Below are 22,652 nucleotides of genomic sequence, written 5' to 3'. Positions count from 1 at the left end.
GCTGGCCCCAGGCTCGGGACGCTGCTCCTCGGGAGGGGGAGGAGGATGCCGGAGACGCGCCCACAGCTCCCGGGAGGGCGGGAAGGGCCGGGCCCGCCTGGGAGGAGGCCTTGGGCTGCGGAGCCCGGGCGGCAGGGGGCGCGCTCCGGGACCACAGCCTCCTGTTTTTTTAACTCCAGGCCTTTCATTCTTACTGTTGTGTTTATTCATTGGAGAGAGAGAATTAGAGAGGGGAGAGGCAGAGAGAAAGGTCTTCCATGCTCTGGGTCGCTCTACAGATGGCCACTACAAGGGGTCTCCCAGGCAGGAGCAGGCCCCAAGCCCTCGGGCCATCTTGCATGGCTTCCCCAGCCCATTAGGAGAGAGCCAGACCAGAAGAGGGGCAGCCGGGACAGGAACCAGTGCCCATGGGGGAAGCCGGCCCTGCAGGCGGAGGCTTAGCCCACCAGGCCACAGCACAGGCCTGGACCACGGCGTTTTCAGTGCTGTGCGGAGAAACCGACTTGAAACTTACCAGACTCCAGGAGCTAGAATCCTGCTGTCTTTTCTCTAGAGAGAGGAGGCCTTGCCTCCTGCGTGCGGGCTTGTAGTTTATAACTTTGTCGCTGGCAGAAGTCTCTGAGGGTTAAAGTGCAGTTAAGGAAGTGAGGTTAAGGAGGCTGCAGGTCATCCCGCACTGTCTTGGGCTCAGAGGCTCTGGAGCTGGCGCAGTCACACTAAGGAGAGGAGCCCAGGAGCTGCAGCGTGGGATGGGGGGACAGGGCGTGCACAGAGGGGCAGGGTCCGGTGGGAAGGTGGCACAGCGGGTTCGAGGGGGACCTGTTCACATTTGGGATTAAGGAGTGCGAACCAGATTTGGGCTGTGCATGCACAGTCAAAAGTTTAAAAATTTTATCCTTTTACAATAGATATACTATACCTATACATGATAGAATATTCATATATATGAAATCTATATTTGTTTAACTTGAGCCATTCAATTGAAACCAATGTACAGTTGTACAACCAGGAATTTGAATGTAGGTCTTTTTTTCCGACACGGTGTGGAGTCCCCTTCTCCAAGTGGGAGGCACAGCTTTCTCACTCCCTGGTGAGGGCAGGCCAATCCCCAGTTTGTAAGAGAGCGGCGGGGGGGGGGGGGGGGTGGGTGTTGAGAGTTATCTTTAAATTCATGGACAAAAACCGCTGTCAAATATAGTTATTAAAATAATTTATTATCCCTGAAAAAAAAAAGTATGATAGCCTTACTGTTGTTTATAGCTATTGCTATTGTCTCTGTGTGTGTGTTGCCTCCAAACTCAAGTTGAAAATTAGTCCTCCAGTGCAGATCCCAAGGACGGGAGGGAGTAGGAGTGGGAGGAGGCCTCGCGGGGGGGCCGCCGCGGCTGCCTGGTGCAGCCACGTGATCATGAAGTTGGTGCCCTCCTGGATGCTTTCCAGGTCAAAGGCCCTGTCTGAGCCGGCAGCCTCTTTCTGCAGTCCCGGGGCGCCTCTGCTGGCTGCCCATCATGCAGGGCAGCCAGGGCTTTGTGGCACTAGGGGCCAGAGGACGGGGCGGCGTCTGGGCGTGGCTGAGCCTATGCAGTGCCGCAGGAGCTCCTCCTTGGACCGCGGGCTGGGGGAGCTGTCGTGTCCACTTCCCTGGTGTGGGGCCTGGGGGACCATGGGCTCCCGGCCTCTCAGGTGTCTGGCCGGCTCCTGATGGGGCTCGGGCACGCTAAGCGAGCTGGCCGAGGAGCTCAGGGAGTAGCAAGGTGGGGGTCTCCTCAGCGATCAGCCGGGGCTGGGCCAGCGGGCTCCTTGGTTGGGGCCCGGGCCTCCTTCCCGCCCTGCTTCAGGGCCCGCGGGATGGCGGATGGTCACGCCGCGGGGGCGGCCAGGCCAAGGAGGGCGCCTCATTAGAGTCCTAGAAGCAGTACACGCCCTCCTCCTCCTCGGTGGGTGTCCTGAAGCACAGGGACTGCCTCCCTCCTTCCCCTCCAGCCCGGTCCCATTGGGCCCTTGGGGGCCTTCCCAGGGGCAGCTCCAGCCCGGCCCGGCTCCGGGCTCCAGCTGGTGCCCCCAGCCTTGAGCCGGTGCCCCGAGACCCTGCTGGAGGGGGTGGCGAGGCCGGGGGTGCTCCTGCCTGTCCAGCCGGCCTCGGGACTGCTCCCTGGGGGGCCTTTGCAGGGTCTCCTCGCTGAGGGGCGCGGCGCAGGAGAAGTTGACCGGCGTGCCCTCGGCCGAGTCGGTGCACGAGTCGTCCTCCCGGGCCGGGGCGGGCACCAGCATATAGACGCGGACGGCCAGCGCCCGGCGGCCGGGCACCAGCGCTGAGGCCACCTTGCGGAGCCGCGCGGCCACGACCGCCCTCAGGCACTCGCGAAGCATCTCCAGCTCCTGGTCCGCAGCCGTGCGGGTGAGGGAGCCTGCGGGCGCCGGCCCCTCCTGGCGTCCGGCGGCTTCTTCTCGCCGGCGGTGCCCGGCGCCACCGCCACCCCCGCCGGTGCCGCGGTCGGGGCAGGTGGGCGGCAGCAGCCGCAGCTCCACGACCTGCTGCAGGGAGTGCTCGTCCAGGGCCAGCGCGCTGAGGCTGGAGGCACAGAAGTTCTCTAGCTTCCCCTTGGTGAAGCGACGTTGCTGGCGTGCAGCTCCGACGGCAGGGGGCAGCGCTCGCGGCAGGCGGCGATGTCCAGGGAGCGCTTCCCGTAGCTCTCCCACTGCAGCCTGAACTGGCTGCTCTCAGGCTGGCCGGCAGGCGCGGCCGGCGGCATCTTGCTGCGGCTGGGCGGCATGGTCTGCCCGGGGCTGTTGGGCAGCTCGCTGGGGCTCACTGTGCCGCTGCCCAGCCCGCTGCAGGGGTCGCTGGGGATGGAGCTGGCGATGGACGGGCTCTCGAAGCTGCCCAAGGAGCTCATGGAGCTGCAGCGGCTCAGCACCAGCGGCGTCTCCTGCACACAGTTCTCGACTAGCTGGACGCTGTGGCGTCCTCCACGCCCAGGCCCCGGCCGCGGCCCCGCAGGGGCGCCTGGACGGCCACGGGCAGGGAGGCGGCCCCCCGGCCCCCGCCAAGCCCCGTCCAGCTCCGCCTCTTCGGGGCCGGCCTCCTCCAGGCCCTTGAAGGAGGAGTCGCTGTCCAGGTCTCCGGTCTCGCTGGGGCCTGGGCGTCCGGCAGAGAATAGCGAGGACAGCGAGAGGGGCCCCCCTGCGCCACCAGCCTCTGCAGTGCCCTGCTGGCCACTGGCGGCCGGCCGGCCCCCAGCTTCTCAGGCACCTGGCTCAGGCCCTCTGCCGGCAGCCAGGCCTGCTTCCGGGCCGCGGGGAGGGGGGCCGCCTGGGCCCCCGCGCCTGCCCTGCCCGTGGCCTCCAGCAGCGGCACGTCAAGGTCAAGGTCCAGCAGAGCGGGCCGCATATGCTCCCGCGGGCAGTAGCCGTCGCTGGTGCTGCCGCTGTTGAAGCTATCGTTGGACAGGCTGTCGTTGGACAGGGTGGCGTGGACCGCCTTGAACCGGAGCAGGGGGTGCGCCCGTCCCCCCCCCCCTCCCCCGCCTCCGGCCGGCTGCCCTCGGGGCAGCAGCAGAACAAGTAGCACTGCACCCGGCCCTCCCTCAGCGCCTCCTGCCCGGGGTCCCCGGAGCTGAGGCTGAAGCCGAGATGTCCTCCACCAGATGGTCGATCCCCGCCACCATCAACGCCAGCTCAGCCTTGGCCTTGGCCACCAAGGCCGCCTCACCACTGGCCTCCTTCTCGGGCTCCAGGCCCGGCGGGCTGGTGGGGTGCGGGCCAGCGCCTGGCCCTGCAGGAAGGGGCTGCCCAGGAAGAACAGCACGGCTGGGCTGGTGGGCTCGGCGGTGGTGGCGGCCAGGGACAGCGCGTCGTTGTCCTCAAAGCAGCCCGAGTTGGAGGTGTAGTCCCGAGCCAGCCTGTCCAGGTGCCGCAGGGGCGGCCGCGGCCTCGCCCTCGGGCAGGGCCTGCTTCTCCAGGTGGCCCAGTGCCTGCGCCAGGTACCGGGCGTCAAGCTCCGCCTCCAGCGCCCGCTGCTTGTGCACGTAGAGGCTGGGCACGCAGGTGCCGGGGACATGGCCATGGCAGCCGCTGGTGCTTGGCGGGCCTGTGGGCCAGCAGGTCACGCAAGGCAGCGGCGCTACCCATGGTGATCATCTTGTGCCTGGAGTGCACCAGGTTGCGCAGCATGCCCATGGTGCCAGGTCCCACAGCAGCTCCTGGTCCCGCGCGCTGCAGGCCCACAGGTTCCAGTGTGTGCCGCACGCGTTGCGCACGATGGTCAGGCTGTGCGTGGCCAGGAGCTGCTGCTAGCAGCCTCTCAGGCAGTTGTGGTTCCGGAGCACTCGCCTTGCTTGGGGGAGGGTGGGGGCGGGGTCAGGTGTGGCCGGAACAGACGGCCCTGCCCCGCCCTCAGGGGATTGGGAGGCCATTGTGGGCATTTGGGGGCGTGGACCAGCAGGTGGGAAGGGTGGTGGTGGTGGTGTGTCTCTGTGTTTCTCAAATAAATTAAAAAAAAAAAAAAAAAAAAGGCCGGTGCTGTGGCTCATTAGGCTAATCCTCCACCTGCGGCACCAGTACTCCAGGTTCTAGTCCCGGTTGGGGTGCCGGATTCTGTCCTGGTTGCTCCTCTTCCAGTCAAGCTCTCTGCTGTGGCCTGGGAAGACAGTGGAGGATGGCCCAAGTGCTTGGGCCCTGCACCCGCATGGGAGACCAGGAGGAAGTGCCTGGCTCCTGGCTTCGGATCCCCGCAGTGCACCGGCCACGACGGCCATTTGGGGGGTGAACCAACGGAAGGGAGACCTTTCTCTCTCTCTCTCTCTTTCTCTCTCTCTCTCTCTCTGTCTCTCTCACTAACTCTGCCTGTCCAAAAAAAAAAAAAAAATCCTCAATGTTATATGGTATTTGAGGTGAGGGTCTTTGGGAGGTCATTAGGATTAGATGAGGTATGGGAGTGGGGTTCCTGGGTTTGCATTAGTGCCTTTATAAGAAAAGAGAGACCCAAGCTCATACACTTTCTCTATCTCAACATGAGCTGCCCTGCACAACTTCAGGACTCTGCAGAGTTCCTTTCCAACCAGAAAGCTCCCATCAGGTGCAGCCCCCAACTTTGGGCTTCCCAGTCTCCAAGAAATGAATTTCTTTTCTTAATAAATTATCCAGTCTGTGGTATTGGATTACAGTAACAGAAAACAGACGAAGGCAGCCACCAATTTCCTTAAAGCCTCAAAAGAACACCAGGGAGGGCAGTTTTCCCCGTTGTCCAAAGATGACTTAGAACAATAATTCTGACTGAATTCTCCCCTCTGCAGACTCACCTTCCTCGTGATGCTGGACACACTGGTGACCTGGGATGCTAGAGATGGTCACCCGGAGAGGCTGCTCATACTGGGCATGGTGACGTGGGTCATACTGGGACACCGGTCACACTGCTCATGCCGGGGATGGTGACACGGGATCCAGAATCATTCTGGGGACACTGGTCATGAGGGGCTGCTGCTCACACTGATGATGATACGATAACACTTGGGGTTTGCTTTGAGTCAGAAATTTTTTGTAGTTTAGTCTTCCAATTCTGTGTTTTTCAGAAATGCATGTATTTTACCCTAATGTGAATACAGACCATTTTACTGGGCCATCTTTTGGTGCCACATTCAACATCGAGTTCCTTGGCAGAAGAAAGAATGTGATTAATTTGCAGGGCTACCTCTGGATGATAGAGACTCCAACTGTCAAGAGCATTTTGATTGTTAGTTTTGAGTCTCGAATGTCTTCAGATGTAGATGTATTTGCTCATTCTGTGCCTCTCTGACTTACGGACCACTTAGCTCTTTGCTCTCTACTAATTGATGATTGCAATGAAGCACTTGATCACTCCTAGACCAAAATGTGTGTTCATTACTACAAGTACTCAACATGCTCATTGGTAGACTCACAAAAAAAGGAGAGTGATTTTTTTTCAAAAAAGTGAATATTCAAATCAAACTAGATTTTTCCTAATAATTTCTGAAGTGCATTTAAAACACATACCTCACAATTTCCGATTCATATATAAACATTTTCTAAAATATTTGTTGATTTTCATTTTATTTGAGTGAGATAGATGAATATATAGAGAGAAGCAGAGTGCTGCTGGTTCACTCCCCAAATGACCAGCCTAATCTCTTTGCAAGGTCAGATGGCAGCTCAATTTCACTTTGGTTGTGGAGAACATCAGCAGGAATGACTCCATGATGATTTTTAGTCTCATGTTGGGCCCAGTGTAGAAGCTCCATCCAAAAGAACGGTTCCTGTAATTTTACTAACACTATTTTCAGAAGGCCAGAGGGTAAGGAGCTACAGGTAGCCTCTGGAAGCTGAAATAAGCCTCTGGCTGACAAACAGCATAAAGCAGGGTGGTTAATTCTCAGCTGCAAGGCAATGAATGCTGCCAACCAAATGCATGAGCGATTGAGCTTGGCTGTGGGTCCTTCCCCACTGAGCCTCTGTGTGAGAGCCCCGCCCTGCAAAACAGTTCCCTGATTGCAGGCTTGCACAGACCCCAGTTGAGCTCTGTCTGTGCCCCTGACTGTGAGGAACAGCCTCACCTGTCCACTCAAAGGATGGACTCAGACCCAGGAAGTGCAGCAAAAGCGAGACTTTATTAATGATGTTGCAAGATCAGGCTAACACACCTGGGATGGTTTATAGCAAGCTGTTGCCTAGCATGCAGGTGTCTGCCCCAGTTCCTCACTGGCCGAGCACTACAGGGCTAAAATCTTCCCTGCATATTTGCTTCAGCTGTTTTGACCACTAACATCCTGTTTGCCTAAGGAATTTCAGAGGTGCATGTAACCTAGCTGTTAGGCTACCCAGTTGTCTACTCACAGTTAAACATCTTGCTTTGAAAATGAACCAGATGTTTACTTTACTTTTTTTTTTTGAAGATTATTTATTTATTTATTTATTTGCAAGTCAGAGTTACACAGAAAGAAAAGGAGAGGCAGAGAGAGAGAGAGAAGTCTGCCATCTGATGGTTCACTCCCCAGTTGGCTGCAACGGCCAGAGCTGTGCCGATCCGAAGCCAAGAGCCAGGAGCCAGGAGCCAGGAGCCTCCTCTGCGTATCCTCCACGGGTGCAGGGGCCCAAGGACTTGAGCCATCTTCTACTGCTTTCCCAGGCCATAGTAAAGAGCTGGATCAAAGTGGAGCAGCCAGGACTCGAACTGGCGCCCATAAGGGCCAGGGTGTTAACCCGCTGCACCACAGTGCCAGCCCCCCAGATGTTTACTTTTCACATGACTAGTGAGATAATATGTGTGTGTTTTATTGAGCTGCTAAGAATGTGGCAATATTGTCATGCCACATAAAAGAGAAAGAGAGGAGAAGGGAGAGAAAGAAAGAAGTGGGGACAGGCATTTGACTCAGCAGTTAAGACATCATTGGAGATGCCCACATCCCATAACAGCATCTGGGTTTGAGTCTCAGCTCCACTGCTAATGCTCACCGTGGGAGGCACCTGGTGGTGATCCGTGGGAGACGTGGATCGAGTTCCAAGCACTTCAGAGTGTGTGCACTGAAACCAGGGCAGCTTCCGAGGGCCCTGAGGAAATGAGCAGTAGCACCGTGAGGGCTGAGGAGGAGCTCGGGAGGAAGTAGGGTGTGAACTTGCCTGTTTCAGACACGGTCCAGGCCTGGTCCTGCACCTCTGTAGAGCTAAAAGTGAAGCTTTTTATCCCCTGTGCCAGAGCAGCTGCCAGTCTGCTTGGTGGAGCAGATACAGTATGCAAGGACAGCTCCAAGGCTCTGCAGGGGAGCCCACGGCTTTCCCTTCTCAACAATAGCAATGAACTTAGATTTGGGTCTGCTGGTTTGCTAGGATAAGGTTGAGGAGTTTTCACAATGAATCAAGGAGGCAGATATTTCATTGGGATTCTGATTTTCACAGAAATAAGTGGAAAGAGACATCATGAAGGGTGACTTGTTGAGGATTGCCAGGTTGCTGTTGTTGTAATCAACAGAAGGTCAGTGCATCCTCCCTCGGGGTGAACCAGGAGGGTGATCTGGGTTGTGAGAATGGATTGCTGAACAACCCTGTATCCTGCGGCTGCTCCTGAGTGTCTGGTCCTAATAGGCAAGAGCCCCCTTACACAATAAGGACAAAGAGAGACACAATTGCACACATCTGCTTTTTCCTGCTAGTGTAGTTTGATTTTTGTCTGAATAATGCACCTGCATGAATGAGGCTTAACTGAAGATAGGATCTTGCTCCTGTGATAAGCATCAGCCCCTGATGGCAGTGCTCTGCCTGTAATCTGATAGGAAGCGAAGATTCTTGAGTAATCCACAAAGGAAAAGCCACACACCTCTGTTTAATAACAGACTCTCACTCCTTTGAACATGGTGTGCACATGTGCATTTCAGATCCACGTATGATAACTGCCATGAAATCAGGCAAGGCAAAGCCTATGCCATAAGGGATATGGGCAGAACCACCCTTTATTTGGACAAGCACCTTTCAGTGAATGGCAGGTCATGTCCCCTTAACATCTGACCTGAAACCATCCAGTACATAATGTGTTAGAGAATTCAGGGTGTTGCAGGTGTTAGGAAGGTCACATTGTGATCCATGACAAACTGATCACAGGCGACAATCACATGCATTAGTTTCTGAAGACCCTCTAAGTATTCACACAAGGAGCCCAAGGATTCCACAAGCATTATTCAGCAGGGCAGGCTCCACTGCTTACTGAGTTCATTCCAGGCTGGTTCTGACATCACGGAAGTCCTCATTGCTTGAGAATGGTTTGTAATTTGCAGCTGTAGATGTAGGATTGTGGACACTTAATAACAGGCAACATTACCATGGATAGTTGAGAGACCAGACAGATACTAAGGTCATTGACAAAAATAGGTTAAGCAGAGCACCAAGGAAACTTATAAGGTGCAGAGTGAGTTTTTAATGAGTTCTTGTTTTAAAAGAATTAGGTCCCAGGTGTTGTGCCACAGTAGATTAAGCCGAGGCCTGCAGTGCCAGAATCCCATTTGGGTACCAGTTTGAGTCTTGGCTGCTCCACTTCTGATCCAGCTCCCTGCTAATACACCTGGGAAAGCAGCAGATGATGGCCCCTGCACCACATAAGAGACCCAGAAGAACTACTGGTTCCTGGTTTCTGTCTGGCCCAGCCCTGGCTGTTGCAGTCATTTGGAGAGTGAACTAGTGGATGGAAGATCTCTCTCTCTCTAACTCTGCTTTTCAAATGAATAATAAATCTCTTTAAAAAAAAGTAGGCCGCAACATGGAACAGACATACATATTTGGACTATGGTGAGTATTTATCATTTGTCGTCTATCTATCTGTGTATCATCTATTTACCTATTACCTATTGATTTAATGATTTTCAAACAAAATATATCCTAAATCATCTTTTTTTTACTTTTTAAAATTGAAGATTCTTCCAAAACATTAATTTTAATGGATACAATGTTATTTAAGCACTTAAAACATTTAAAAAGTACTTAATAGTATAGATATTATTTCTTTGCAAGCATTTAGAGTCATGTAAATTATACTCAGATTCTTTCAACTCAGTATCACTAATGAAAAAGGAGAAATAACACAAATGACCTGAGTTGAAATAATGAAAAAAATTTTAGAATCTTGTTCATAATTGGAAAAATGGGTTGGTATGTGTTCTCCCGACTCTATAAGGAGAATCATTGTGGATCCCACCATAGTACACTTCTGGACACTTCACTGTGATTCTCTGAGTTTTCCCTACACAAAGCCTTCCAGGACTTATGCATAACATGGCATACGATTAAATCAACTAGCAGTCATATAGATACCTAAGTTAGATAACACTCTATCTAAATGGAGCATCAAATGCCGGTAACTAAAATCTGCATATATCATGAGTTCTACCACCATCAATCTAAAAACCTATAAAAACAACTGGCATTTTGTGATGGCTGTTTATGCTTAAATCAAGTAGGAAAAAGAGACAACATATAATTTGTTACACACTGCAGAGAAGCTGAGAACTACTTAAGCAGCTGGGCTCTTTGAGGACAAGATCTGTTTTCTAAATGTGTGCAGTTTATATAATGCAGCTTCCACAGTCATGCTCATGAACACAGCCAGTGCTCCAGACAGCTGCTGACCTTACAGGTCCTGTGGTGGAGCTGTTGACATGATGCCCTCTGAAATCATGCAGTTTCTTGCTGCCATACCTGCCATGTGTGAGATGGGTCTGGCAGGGCTGATGTATATGTATTTCTTTAATTGATTTTTCTCTGCTCTACTAGTCTAAATGCACTTATTGTCCCCTTTTCTGGTCTGCCCAGTTTTGTGCAGTGCAATGATGGGAGGGACATCTCCCTGCCTCAGTCATGGAAGCTGGACTCACTGCTGCCAGTGTCCTTCAGCAACTCTTGATGCATGGGGTCACTGTGCAGATGACATTTTCCCCTTGTCAAGAAGATACACAGCTAATTTTATTTTTACAGGTTACATAAAAGTAATTTTCCTTTTAAAACATTACTCCCTTTCTCCCAGTGGATTGATTGTGGGCTCATCCTGCGAGGTCCACACTGTCGGGATGGTGGGCAATGGTGTTCTTCAACAAGAAGCACTGGAGACAAGTTTTGGTGACGTGTCCATCTATTAACAATCAGGCACCATATTTTATGAGGCAGGCAAAGGGGAGTACCTAGTTCAGGGTAGCAACACTAATTCTATAGGATAAAGCTGATACTGGCACCTCTATGCTTCTCCAATCAGTTTGAAGGTCATGTAGCCTATGTAGCTTTCCAGGTGGTCTTATGGGTCTGGGCCACACATGGGAGTTGTTCACCTAGTTGACAATCACAAGTCCTCTCAACAGGAAGTGAGGGTGGGGAAATGTGCCTGGGGTCCCTGCCACCTGCCAGCAGTCTGGTCATGTGTGGGTTTCAGTGTGCTGAGTCACCAACCAGGGTCTTTCCTGGGAGGCATGGTATGCCATGCCCTCTTAACCTCCTGCATGGGCTAGGCAGGCAGTCTCCCAGCCAGGTACAGGATCACCCACAGTTGATATCCTGGTCATGTTAGCTTATTTCATACACACATCATTCTCCATAGTTCCTTGTAGCCACCTGATGGTTTCTCTGAGCTACAGATCTGACTGTGCTTTCCTGAGGACCTGAAACCTCATCAAGCTTCCTACATACCCCATTCCCACCCATGTCCATGCTGCCAAATCAATGAGGTCCTGTGTCCTGCCACAGCTCCTTGTATCCACTTCAGATCCCTTCACCCCTCATAGTCCATCCATTACCAAGCATCAGCCTTCTGCCTTTTTTAAAAAAATAGATTTTATTTTATTTATTTTTTATTTTTATTTTTATTTATTTTTATTTTTTTTTTTTTATTTATTTTTTTTAGTTCATTGGTTCACCCTCCAATGGCCTCTGTGGCTGGCGCGCTGCGGCCGGCGCACCACGCTGATCCAAAGGCAGGAGCCAGGTGCTTCTCTTGGTCTCCCATGGGGTGCAGGGCCCAGGTACTTGGGCCATCCTCCACTGCCAATGCACTCCCGGGCCATAGCAGAGAGCTGGCCTGGAAGAGGGGCAACCGGGACAGAATCTGGTGCCCCAACCGGGACTAGAACCCGGTGTGCCGGCGCCACAAGGTGGAGGATTAGCCTATTTTTATTTATATTTATTTATTTATTTAAGAGGTTGAGTTACAGACAGTGAGAGGGAGAGACAGAGAGAAAGGTCTTCCTTCCACTGGTTCACTCCCCAGATGGCTGCACAGCCGGAGCTGCATCGATCTGAAGCCAGGAGCCAGATGCTTCTTCCCAATCTCCCATGCAGGTGCAGGGACCCAAGCACTTGGGCCATCCTCTACTGCTTTCCCAGGCCATAGCAGAGAGCTGGATTGGAAGAGGAGCAGCTGGGACTAGAACTGGTGCCCATATGGGATGCTGGCACTGGAGGCAGAGGATTAACCTACTGCGCCTCGGAGCTGGCCCCCCTTCTTCCTTTCCTATGCAAAAATCAACTTCCTTTCATAGTTTTGGGAAAATAAAGGCTTCTCTCCTACCAGATCCTCCTTTACCTCCACAACTTTGTAGATGCTTCTCTCCCTCACTCTCTGCTCACCTAGGTCTCTTTTCACTTGAACATTTGCTTCCAAGAAATGCAGGACCACAGCTGCCTCAGGGCTTCTGCATCAGCTTGCAGTCCTCTTCCTCAAAGCACCACTAAAATAAAGACAAGTAGTTGCAATTGTATATTACGTGGATCACTTCTCGGCCTTTTGTCTAAGATCAAGTGTAGTATATTACCTGGAGGCGTGAGACATCTAAGAGGAATACTGATGTGATGAACAAAGCATGAGAGTGCATATTAACATGACTGTTTCATAATTTCATGTAAGGAAAATGACCAAGACCTTCCCACGGTGTGCCCCATTGCCAGCGTTGGTCTTTTGCCTTGGAGTTCACTGATTTTCTTCCCTTGAGATTCAAACATTCATAATGCAACCCTTCATGCATCTTTAGGAAATTCTAAACCCTTCCAAAAGCATTCATCAAACTCTAAATGATATGATTCCTCCTGCTCTCATGAGAGTCCACTCATCACATCTGCCCTTCACTGGTATCCTCCTGCAGTCCACACCCAGGGTTTGACAGAGTCTGGGAAGGGCTCTGGCACTCTACATGAGTCCCCTTAGAGAGCTTTCCAACAAAGTGCTCCTTTAATGTTCCAGTCTCCCGTGGACCACTCTGGACAGAACACGCACACACACACATGCATTCATGCACGCTACACACCCCAATGTTCACATTACATAGGAAGCCATGCACATCACACACGTGCACTCTGATATGCACTGATACATACACATTGTACACGCGCATGTGCAGGCAAGCATGTTAGATATACATGCAGGCATGTACACACAGACATTTGTATAACCCAGTAATACACATATTGCATTCATGAAGAAAGCGTGTTACAAGCATACAGAGACAGGTGCGTAATACACATTCACCCTTACAGCAAACAGTTACTGAACCAAGTACAAAAGGTACAGTGGTGAGCAAAAGTGGCCACTGCCCAAGGAGAGCAAATGGTCACTAAGGAAGACAACAAGTCGTGATGAATGAACATCTCTATTTACACTCTGTGCACCACAGAGAGACTTGCCGGCGGGGACAGCTCAGGCTTCAGAAGTGCTGCTGGGAGGAGAAGGACAACTGGTTAATGGATGGGGATGGGAAGGTGCAAAGACCCAGTGATGTGAAGAAGTGTCTCTCAAGCCCTCAAAATTGATTCTAAGCAGGACAAATTGGAGTCCCATCCCCTTGCAACTAAATAAAACAAACATACCTGTGATGGTGAAACAAGGAAGTCACACTTATATATAAAATTTGTTTATGTTTATGTAGATTCAACTACACTGGTTTTCTATTTGAAAGGCTCTCATGAAACATGTCAGTGCCAGCTGTCACACTGCTGCTCTCTGGTCACATGTGGCCTGGCTGATGCATCTTTCTTCTCTTTCTCGGGTTCTATTTTTTTTTTTTTTTTGACAGGCAGAGTGGACAGTGAGATAGAGAGACAGAGAGAAAGGTCTTCCTTTGCCGTTGGTTCACCCTCCAATGGCCGCCGTGGCCAGCACGCTGTGGCCGGCACACCGTGCTGATCCGAAGGCAGGAGCCAGGTACTTATCCTGGTCTCCCATGGGGTGCAGGGCCCAAGCACTTGGGCCATCCTCCACTGCACTCCCTGGCCATAGCAGAGAGCTGGCCTGGAAGAGCGACAACTGGGACAGAATCCGGTGCCCCGACCGGAACTAGAACCCGGTGTGCCGGCGCCACAAGGTGGAGGATTAGCCTATTGAGCCACGGCGCCGGCCCTCTTTCTCAGGTTCTGATGAACCAAAGCTACCTGCTTAGCTATTTTTTTTTTAAGATTTAGTTATTTATTCAAAAGGCAGAGACAGAGGGAGAGAGAGATCTTCCATTTGCTGGTTCACTCCCCAAATGGTCGCAATAGCTGAGGCTGGGCCAAGCTGCAGCCAGGAGCTTCTTCTAGGTCTCCCTCATGGGTGGCAGAAGCCCAAGCACTTGGGTCACCCTCTGCTGCCGTCCCAGGGATCTGGATTGAAAGTGGACCAGCAGGGACTCGAACCAAACCAGGGCCTATATGGGAAGCCAGCACGGCAGCTGGCAGCTTAACCTTTTATGCCACAGTGCCGACCCCAATTGCTGAGCTTTGTGACTGTTTTATTCAATGACTAATTAATGCTTGAGAAGTCCAGAATCTGCCCTTGGGATAGCTGGCTGGGACTGTAAAGTAGTCTGGCCCTCACTGTTCACATGGCCAGAGTTACAACTGCAGGATAAAAGTAACCATGTGACGCCAACCAGCCCCTACCATCCGGCTAGAGGCCAGCATGCAACTCGCCGTCTCCCTGGAGCTCCTTATCCCTGACCCTTCTTTATCTCCTCTTTTGTTCTTTTCAAAAGTCTTCTTGATAGCTTGCAATTTGGGAAGAGCATATTTGGAATTAAACAAGTCTGCCTTCCCCCAAGAATCCTGCCTTCTTGAATTAGTCTGTTCCCTTGCCTCAACTCTTGTCTCTCCAGTATCGGTTTTCAAGCAGAGAGCAGCCTGTGCCTAATTTCAACTGGTAACACATGAATTCCACTTGCACTTGGCTTTCCAGCAGAAAACCAACACATTGATGACACAGTTTAGCTGTAACCATCTCACATTCTAAGAAGAAACATATCTAGAATATATGTGTTCATAGCTGCTCAACTGAAATGGCTCTTGTAGACTCCTCAGAACCTGGAAACAGGTAAAATGTCTCAACTTTTATGGCTGCCAAAGACCCCCCTCTTTTATCTAATATTAGTTCTGAATGGGTCTGAGTGAAAAATGTTAGGTATTTATGTAATTTTTCCCCTTGGAGCAAATAAGGTATAGAGTTGCATTATTTTTTAAAGATTTATTTATTTGAAAGAGTTACACACACACACACACACAGAAGAGAGAGAGAGAGAGGGAGGGAGAGGGTGAGGGAGAGGGAGAGGGAGAGGGGGAAAGAGGTCTTCCATCCATTGGTTCACTCCCCAATTGGCTGCAATGGCCGGAGCTTTGCCAATATGAAGCTGGGAGCCAGGAGCTTCCTCTGGGTCTCCCATGTGGGTGCAGGGTCCCAAGGACTAGGGCCATCTTATACTGCTTTCCCAGGCCATAGCAGAGAGCTGGATAGGAAGTGGAGCAGCCAGGTCTTGAACCGGCACCCATATGGGATGCCAGCGCTTCAGGCCAGGGCATTAACCCGCTGAGCCACAGCACCAGCCCCAAGTTGCATTATTTTAACATATGATTTTTAGTAATTAAAAAAAGACATGTGAGAATGATTGATGCCCATGGTAAATAATCCCAATAAGAGTCACAACTTTGTACCCTATGGGTCAATGACCCTAGGTCTTGCCAGCTAATTGGAATGTGGCTGTGCAGGGAGAGGGAAGAGGTTTTTGCTTTGCTTTGTTTTCTGATTTTCTCAAGCCCAAACCCAGTTCCTGGCTGAAAGAGAGGACTAGACTTGGCTCCTGGTTATGTCTTTGTAGCCATGGCTCTGTCCATGATTCAGGCATCTGAATGGCTGGGAACATTGGTAGGTCCCTCAGCCCAGTTCTTCCTCTAGTCTGGTTTGCCCTCCTGGTCCTTTGAACTAATGTAACTGCATGAAACTGGGAGAGAAGCTCTGTCCCCCACCTGCCTTCCTGGCAGATGGATGGGATCTGACACTGACCTTGCCCTTCATCTTCACATCATTATCAAGGTCTTCCGTCGTTGTGGCTTCATGTCCTAGACGCGAGTTATCTCTGCCAGCACTGCCTTGCCTGTCTGGAAGGCTCTTCCCTTCTTACTTTACATATCTTTAGTCTCAAAACTGTTTACCCCAGGAGAGATGACTTTTGTCCATTTAGGTAGACCTGCTATCATATCCATCTTGTCTATCCCCTGGGTTTCTGAGGACACCGAGAACCTGACTCCACCCTCAAATTCTCTCTCTCTCTCTTTCTCTCTCTCTCTCTCTCTCTTTTTGACAGGCAGAGTGGACAGTGAGAGAGAGAGACAGAGAGAAAGGTCTTTCTTTACCGTTGGTTCACCCCCCAATGGCTGCTGCGGCCGGCGCACCATGCTGATCCAAAGCCAGGAGCCAGGTGCTTCTCCTGGTCTCCCATGCGGGTGCAGGGCCCAAGCACTTGGGCCATCCTTCATTGCACTCCCAGGCCACAGCAGAGATTTGGACTGGAAGAGGGGCAACCGGAACAGAATTCAGCGCCCGGACCGGGACTAGAACCTGGGCTGCTGGTGCCGCAGGCAGAGGATTAGCCTATTGAGCCGCGGCACTGGCCCACCTTCAAATTCTGACATTTTTATTTTCCCTTCCAAAATGAGTTCTGATCGACACTTTTTGCTTCTTTGGATCTCTTGGAACTCATGGGCCCACCAACTTTGGTATCTGACATATAGGACGGGTCTGAACCATCACTAGGCACTGCCTAGAGGACATGTTGCACCTTTCTCCTCTTCTCCCTCCTCCTCCCGCCTCGCCCCATTTCCTCCTTTTTGCTGAGACCCTTGGTGCCAAACCAGAGCCTTCCAGACTCCTTGCAGAACAAATGGCAAAACAGAAAGCTGCCCAGGGCAGCTGTGAGACAGATAAGAGGTAAGTTCACCGGGGAAGCCCCTCTTTGCTTTCAGTAAAGCAACCTGGCTCCATCGAGGTCGGTCTCCATCTCCTTTTCCCTTCTCTTGCTTCTGGGAGTATGAAAGGCCAGAATCCTAAGCTATTCCAAACCTAACACCACCTGGCACCAGCTGCACATCTCAGCAGAGCTGCAACTAAATGCAACCAGACATAGCTGTGCATGCTCCTGCTGGTCAGCCATGCATACTATGAGCATCCCCAGTAACTCACGTATTGTCAACGACAACACGATGTCTTCTGTGGCTTTCAGTCTGTTCCCTTGAGCAAGTGCTTTCCTCATCAGACTTGGGGACAGGTGTCCAGGGCCCCTTTGCTGACTGTCAGCCTGGGAAGTTGGCCCCAGAGGATTTGGCCCTCCTGTTAATTAGTCTGAGCTCCAGGAGCTGGGGAGGCGATGGAGGTGGAGACTGTTCACCTGAGACACCGATAAAGGTGACTCAGGTGGGACAAGACAATGGAAGAGGAACTAGGCAAGTCCGAGGCCAGGAGGGACAGGAGGGTGAGTGCTTCCGTTCCAGAACCATAATCAGGAGACAGAGAAATGCATTAGGCTAACCTCAGTGGCCAAATCCAAATTATATTCCTCTCAAAATGGGACGTTAAGGTGCTGTGTTCATATGGCTAAGTTTTAAGATTTTCATTTGTCTTTCAAGGTACTCTTACAAAGTCTGTCCACCAAACTTTCAGGTCAAGCAGGTCCCACAGCAGCTTGGTATGAAACAAGCCTCTTTCCCCTACTTTCCTTGCCTTTAGTTTTTTAATATATTGGAAAAGCATGGTGGAGGAAAGAGAGAGAGGAGAGAGAGGAAAGAGGGAAAGAGAGAGAGAGAGAGAGAGAGAGAGAGAGAGGAGAGAGATTTTTTAAAAAAGATTTATTTTATTTATTTGAAAGACAGAGTTACAGAGAAAGGTAGATTCAGAGATATAGAAGTCTTCTATCTGCTGGTTCACTCCTCAGATGGCTACAACGGCCAGAGCTGAGCAGATCCGAAGCCAGGAGCCAGGAGCTTCTTCCAGGTCTCCCACACAGGTGCAGGGGCCCAAGGACTTGCGCCATCTTCTGCTGCTATCTTCTACTACTATCCCAGGCCATAGCAGAGAGCTGGATCAGAAGTGGAGGAGCTAGGACTAGAACCAGTGCCCATATGGAATGCCGGTGCTTCAGGCCAGGCGTTAACCCTCTGTGCCACAGCGCTGGCTCCAAGAGCGAGCAAGCGAGCCAGAGAGAGAGAGAGAGAGAGATCTTTCATCTCCAGGTTCACTGCAACTGGGACTGGGCCATGCTAAGGCCAGGAGTCCAGAACTCAGTGAGTCTCCCACATGGGTGGCAGGGACTTAAGCACTTGAATTATCACCACCGACTCCCATGGTGCTCATTAGCAGGAAGGGGTGTGGCATCCCACAGGGAATCTTCACTGCTGTGCTAAGTGTCCCTCCCTCTGCCTCCTTTTTTTCAGTCTGTTAACTCTAAGATGTCTATTCTGTAGCTGGGACTACCTGGAATACCAAATCTCCAAGCAACCTTGATTTTACTAACAAAATTATCTTTGTTTCCTGGTATGGGTTGCTTATCTAATCATCAATGCAGTGGCAAACATTTTTTAAAAATGGATTTGAAAGATTACTTGTAGGTTTCCTGTTTTTTCCTGGGAAATGTGGCAGGCAAATTGTGTTGGAAAAAGAGCTATTTTATTACTGTTCTGAACTCAAGATTTTAATCAAGGCATAAATGTTGTTAAAATGCATAACAGTTTGATTTGAGAAAGTAACTTCTACGAATTTTTGTTAATATAAAGAGAATAGATTTTGTGTATTTCATTGGTGCGATTCTAAAAAGACAGCTATGTTTTCCTCCTTCAATCTCCCTCCTTTGGCACTAACTTTTATAAATGCTTATCTACTTTTCCTCATTTACATTATTAATTTTTCAATAAACTCTCATCATCTTCAGTCATCATTAGCCAAGCAAACCTAAATGTTCATTCCCCAAAGGGATGGCTCTCGGGTGTCCTGGTTGCCATGCAGCTGCTGTAAATTGCAAAACCACAATTTGAAAGTTTATTTCTCTTCCTATCTTGGCTGAAAGACTGTAAGAAAAACTTTCAAATGAGATTTAACCGCTTTTTGTGGGTAAACATGCACACATATGTACCTATTGTATGTTGAGTCTACACAGTGAAATCTTTTAGGGAATGTTGTTCAGATTCCTATGTGTGTTTAGAGAGACGCCTCCACGCAGGGCAGAGATTGGTGCTGCAAGTTCTTATATTGATTGGCTCAGTTTGCTCCTGACATGAGAATGTGGATGTCTGAGTAAGATACAGGTGGCATTCCACCTTGCAGGTAAGTTAGAGACTTAGAGTAAGGGGCAAAGAGAAATGAAATTGGCACCCGCAGCCTCCTATAGCGAGATAATGCATCTTAGGCAAAATGTTTGAAGCCCTGTCCATGTTTGTGCAAATGAATTTGACTATATTTGGGTTATGTTTACTGATTTTAAGATGTGTAGATTTTAATTTTCTAGAAGTCAAGACTTGTGTCCTTATCAATTTGACACATAGTTTGCTGGAGTTTACAACTGTTGACAATTTACTTAATTCTTTCATCTAAGGAGGAAGGAAAAGATCTGTGCTTTAGGAAATGGAGCTGCTTCGCTTACACAGTATTTTTTTTTTTTTTTTGGTTCAAATCTGCTCCTCTTTTCCTAACAGTTCTCTTACTAACTTTGCTGTGGTGTCAGAGTGTCTGTAACACATAGCCACCATACTGGGCACGCAGAATGTTCTAAATAAATCATTCCAAAGAACTACTTGAGTCATTCTTGGATTGTACTTTTTTCCTTAGAGTTGCCTCAAGTCTTATATTGTTAGGGTCGACCGCCGGAAAAATGTCACCAAGAGACACGTCTCTTATGCAAACAGCATGGGGAAGCTTTATTGATTATCCAGCATGCTGGGGCTGTCTGATCATACAAGAGCAGAGCAGCCCCGAATAACCAAAGGTTAGGGTTTATAAAGGCAAAAACCGCAAAATCCAGAGGGGGGAGAGAATACACGGTTGCTAAGCGGTTGCTAATATCTTACAATCAGCAATTGTGATCTTAAGACATAGACAAATCACATTTTCATTATTAGCTCAGGTAACCCAGGTGTAACCTTTTTATTTTTAAGCTTGAGCAATCATGCTGGGGGTTTTTGTGCTCTGCCAAGGGTGATGTAGTGCACTGCTATTGTCCGACTATTTGAGATCATAGTTTCAGACCAGAGTCTCACGGTGGGGGGGTTGCTTTCCCAGAATGGAGTCTCAAGTGCTCCAAAATGGAGTCCCTACTGTCAAGGTGCTACTTCACTCTGTCTTATTTTTACAGCTGCACCAGGAAGGTTTAAACCTGTAAGCTTAAGCTTAACTTTTTACACCCGCACATATACAATTTTAACTCTTCAATATTAACAAACAGTATAAAGCAAACAGTCACAGATTTTCAGCCTCGTGTATTTTTTCCTCCAATACAAACTATACTTCCTTTATCAACAGCAACAAAAATCCACACTGATGGATCCTAAGAACTCTCTTAAATTTAGAGTAATTATGAAAGGCATTGGCTCATTTTTTATACCACATCTTGCAATTATTTTAAAGGTCTTGGAAGTTATTTGTATTTTGTAGGCTTCCAAATGAAAACTAAACATCTTCCAAGCAAAACATGGAATGGTGTGGTCTCCTGTTGGCCAATGGTTCTGGCATCACAGTCCATACAGAATCCCTTCTATCAGTGTGTGTTTTACAGAGAAAGTGTGTGCATTTACTACTGTTTCCCATGTTACTGCTCTATGAAAGTATGCTTAGGAAGAGCTACTTTGTAATTAGGTCTTATTGCTACTCCAACAAATAGACCTTGGCCAAGGTTGTCTGGCATTAAGATTTGGGTTTCTTACATCCATGGATGCTGATTTGGTTTTGTTTTGAGGCAGCCAAGTGATTATATCTGTTAAAAAGCTTTTAGTGTTCTGACCACGGGATAAAAGAAGCCTCTTTTCTCCATGACAATCTTCCTTGGGGACCACAGGACATAAAACAGCCATTAGGGCAGTGACCCCCACCCCCATACCCACCCCCACCTACGTTTTGTAGAACAGACCTGGGACTCGGGTTTCTTGGAACCAGCACGCTCCTTCCTCTGCTCCTAGGAAGACGCGGGTTTGACCCGAGGTTCCAGGAGCCCAGAAGGCATCAGGGCGCGTGTGATCTGCCGCATGCCCCTTCCCAATCCCAAAGGACAGGCGCCCCGAGCGTCCTCTCCGGGCGCCCCTCGCCACACAAGATTTCCCAGGACGATTCTGATCCCGAGAACGGCTCTGGGTCACCTCATCGTACAGGCGAACCCAGGCCCCAGCCGCTCCTGTGTCCGCAGCCCCGGCCCCGCAGCTCCCGAAGCGCTCGCTCTGCCTCAAGAAACCGGATTTACCTCGGGCGCCTTCGGTTCGCCGCGTTCGCCCGCCTCCGCCTCCCCCGACAGCGGCCGGCGAAGCGGCCGGGACGGGATCTGACAGGAACCCGCTCCCCGGCCACAGCTGCCCGGGGCCCCGCGGAGGGGCGAGGCCAAGGTCCCGGCGCCCACGGGGACAGACGCAGCCTCCCGCCGCCCCCTCTCCCCATTCATCCTGCAGCCCGCGGTCTCCTGCGTGGCCCGGACTCCCGCAGAGCGGCTGTCGCCAGCCGCCGGCCCGGCAGGCCGCCTAGCGCCTGCGCCGCCGCAGCATCCATCGCCAGCTTCAGCCCCTCTCCAGGCTCAGGGGAGCAAAGGGACGCGGCCCTCGCCGGCTGGCGCACTCAGCACTGCCCCGCGCCTCAGCGGCTCCCCGCACCGGGTCTGAGGCTGAGAGCGCCACCAGCGAGGCCGGGACGCAGATCGCGTAAAAAATTCTCTCTTTGGTGCCATCACTAGGACGTCCAGAAGGGGGCGTCGGGAGGTCCCTGGGCGCAGTCTGGGTCCTGTCGGATGCTGCGGGGATGGGGCTGGCGGTGGGGGAGCCAGGAACTTCTTCCAGGTCTCCCACGTGGGTGCAGGGGCCCAAGAACTCAGGCCACCCTCCACTTTTTCCCCAGGCGCATTAGCGGGGAGCTGGATCGGAAGTGCAGCAGCTGGGACTAGAACCGGTGCCCATATGAGATGCCTGCCTCGCAGGTGGCAGCTTTGCCTGCTACGCCACAGTGCCGGCCCCCCTCTCTTCATTATTACTGAGGATCTTCTACCGGGAGTTGCCTGCTCTCTCACCTCGCTCCAGCCCCCCCACCCCCACCCCCGCATTCGCAGGGAGGAGCTGTCAGAGGCGTCTCTTTCCTCCTGGCTAGGGACTTCAGAGTTGCGCTGAGAACCTGCTGTGCCAGGAGAATTGGCCCTCCCCACCTCCTATTCCCTAGTGACTCTGGAAGAAAGGTGAATGGCAATACAACAGATGGGAAATAAAATCTCCAACCCCCCAAATTCCGAGGAGCCAGAAACTTCGTTCGGGTCTCCAATGAGGGTAGCAAGGAGCCATCACCTTTTGCATCCCAGAGGGAGCACCAGCAGGAAGCTAGAATTGGGGAAACAGAGCCAGGTGGCAGGTGTCTCAACCAGTGGCCTAACTGCTAGGCGGCCAAAGGTGACCTTCTGAAGCCTTTTAAAGCTCCCATTAACTCAGCTGAAGTTTTGGAAATAGTACCTGCTACTCACAGGGCTATTTTTTTTAAAAGCTTGACTTATTTGAAAGGCAGAGTTACAGAGAGGTGGCAGGGTGTTGGGGGGAAGACCATCCATCTGCTAGTACACTCCCCAGGTGACTGCTACAGCCAGGAATAGGCCAGGCCAAAACCTGGAACCGGGAGCTTTATCCAGGTCCTTCACGTGGGTGCAGGGGTCCAA

The 22,652-nt window shown here is 51.1% G+C and overlaps 1 pseudogene; it reads right to left on the bottom strand.

Moving 5' to 3' along the window:
* Window positions 1-1,225: 1,225 nt before the first annotated feature.
* Window positions 1,226-21,407, bottom strand: LOC103349363 (adenomatous polyposis coli protein 2-like; annotated as a pseudogene).
* Between the last annotated feature and the right edge of the window lie 1,245 nt (window positions 21,408-22,652).

Source organism: Oryctolagus cuniculus, chromosome 10 (genome assembly GCF_051225735.1).
Source record: "Oryctolagus cuniculus isolate XC-2025 breed Fujian yellow rabbit chromosome 10, ASM5122573v1, whole genome shotgun sequence".
Classification (NCBI taxonomy): Eukaryota; Metazoa; Chordata; class Mammalia; order Lagomorpha; family Leporidae; genus Oryctolagus; species Oryctolagus cuniculus.
Note: the sequence above shows the minus strand (reverse complement) of the source record. Positions and strands in the feature narration are given on the sequence as shown.